This window comes from Triticum dicoccoides, chromosome 7A (genome assembly GCF_002162155.2).
Source record: "Triticum dicoccoides isolate Atlit2015 ecotype Zavitan chromosome 7A, WEW_v2.0, whole genome shotgun sequence".
NCBI lineage: Eukaryota > Viridiplantae > Streptophyta > Magnoliopsida > Poales > Poaceae > Triticum > Triticum dicoccoides.
In genome coordinates this window covers 598,455,728-598,458,400 of record NC_041392.1, presented here as the reverse complement: position 1 = coordinate 598,458,400, position 2,673 = coordinate 598,455,728, and positions in this window count along the sequence as shown.

Below are 2,673 nucleotides of genomic sequence, written 5' to 3'. Positions count from 1 at the left end.
GGAGAGCGATTTGAAAATTCCTTTAAAAACAATTTCTTAGAAGAACATCAGAGTACATAGAACACCATCAGAACTGAATAGAGGTAAAACTAAGCAGTACTGGCAATAACTTAGAGCAATAACAAGCCAAAACATATCAGGCATAAACATAAGCTCGCTAGATAGAAGTAAACCTATGGGACTGGGTGGCCCCTTGTTGGTTCGGCAGGGGGACGACACGTTGCACAAAGAGCAGATCAGCGCACGACAACGCGACAGAGAGCACACAAGCAATTTACCCAGGTTTGGGCCGCCGCGAGGCGTACGTCCCTACTCCTGCTTTAGTGGATTGATGGTGAGATGAATGTGGTGGTGCGTAGTACACTTGCCCGGCAAGGTTTTGCCTCGGGGCGGCAGCGACTACGCGCGTATGGTGGCTTGGGTTTGTCAACTTTCCAACCCCCTAACCCCCTCCTACAAGTGCCATGGGCCTCCTTTTATAGATTAAGGGGTCACCACAGTGACAAAGTGGTCATTATCCACTGATATGATAGCGAACAGTGCTATCATACCTAAATCTATGGGCTGATAGGATGCATTAAATGCGTCGCTTAGTGTCACATCACTGGTCGCCCGACAAGGCCTGCCGGGCTATCTCACCAGCTCCGCACCTGCTCTCTTGACACGTCGTAGGATGGGTGTTATCTGCGGATTTCTTCTATAGGAAATGGCTGCCATGTGGTGAACGACTGCCACTTAATCATCTTGCGGCTTGACACCGCACTGATTGACAACGTCGGTCGTTGTTGAGTGGTTGGTGGAGTGGTTCTTCCCCCGCGAGCTCCGGCAGGCTCTGCCGGGGAGCCTTGGTTGCTTGCTTCTGGTGGTGGCCTTGCCCCTTGCCGGGCTCGCCTGCCCAGCAAGGGAAGCCCTTCTCTTGCCGGCATCTTGCTTCTTAGGCTCGGTCTTGGTCCTTCTGAGTTGCATGTTGGTTCTTCAAATCTCTTGGGTTGGTGCTTCAATCTTGATTTTGTGCCTGTGCACAGTTGGTCAACAGACCCAGGGTTTGTTGCACCGATAGAAGCCTCCGGGCCTGCCCCGAACGCGCTGCTGAGTCTCATCGGGGTAGGGCCTAATAAGTGCACATGCAAGGTTGCTGAAGGGGTTGTCCCCTTGAGTTTTCCGTTGCTGCTTCATTAGCCTTGATTCCAGGCCAGTTTCCAGTTTTCCCGTGTGCGGCGTAAAGCCAATAGTGGTGGGGCCGCTCCAGTGATGGCCCGTGAATGACTTTAACGCACGGGGTAGAAACTGCCAATTTACTCTTCCCACAGCGCGCCCTTATCCTTAGCCACGTATGCGGCATGAATCGTGCGGGGTAGGTAACGGAAGCGCGTGGCGCAGGAGAGTACCTTGGAAAGGGCCCGCCTACCTCGAATTGGCAAAGGAGGGCGGTGGTCACCCGTTGATGGAGCAGCTGCCCTTCTCCGCCCGATCTATAAAAGGGGGAGGCGGAGGAGGGCAGCGTCATCCATTTCTGTGTTCTCCTTCTTCTTCTCTTGTTCTGCTTCTGCTGGTCATGTTTGAGAAGGAAGCCTGGGGCCAGCCCCCGGGCTCTGGCTCGGGGCATTCATTGCCTCATGACAGTGCTGACGCTCGAGGAGTGAGCCTGGTCCTTGGAGTGGCGAATCTTTTGATCTCTTCGATGCTCGACCAGGAGGCGGGGCTGGAGATCATTGGTAATCCCAGCATCGCCCCTCCCGGAGGTCTTGGAGCTGTTGTCGATGAGAGGCGCACCTTCCTGCCTGCCGAGGTGATGGTAGCGCTCCATGCCCGTTGTGGGTGATGCTGCTACCGTCTCTGCCCCTTCCCCTTTTTCTTCCCCTCTTCTTTTTGTTTGGGGAGGGGTGACAGGCCTTGCTCGTCACCTTGCGCAGCTCCTGAGCACACGCCTCCTGCAGCCCGCGACAAACGACCACTCCGCCGACCCCTTCATTGCCGCCCCTCCTACGCCCTCCTTTTACTCTTCTTTCCCTCTTGTCCAGATATCCTAGGGAGGAGGAGCAGAGAAAGGAAAAGAGGGGTTATAGGAGGCTTATCTTTTTTCAACCTTAAATTAGCCGGCAATTGCCAAATTTTAACTCCAATAATGTAATCTCTCGAGTCCATCTTAGTGTTCTGTAATGCTTGTACTTGTATCCGCATGTCAATGAAAGAGATAAACCTTGCCGGGAACCCGTGCATGTGTATGTCCATGCAGAGGTGGAGTGCCTCTTTATTGTAATTAAACGAGTTTTCCCCAGCAAGATATCCTACTGGCACCCCTTTTCGTCTGCCGGAGAGCTCTGTCTGCCGGGGAACAGACTGAGTGCCAGCCCCCCGCCCACTCCTTTTTTACCAAGGGCCACTGCGACCATCCAGGCCGAAGCAGCATTCGAGCCAAGGATGGGAGCACCCTAGTTCCAAGAGAGCAACAAGGTTTCTTTATGCACAAGTTATAGCTGTGACGCCCTCGATTCAATCGTACACTAATCATACACGCAAATGTGTACGATCAAGATCAAGAACTCACGGGAAGATATCACAACACAACTCTAGACACAAATTAAAATAATACAAGCTTTATATTACAAGCCAGGGGCCTCGAGGGCTCGAATACACAAGAGTCAGCGGAAGCAACAATATCTGAGTACAGAC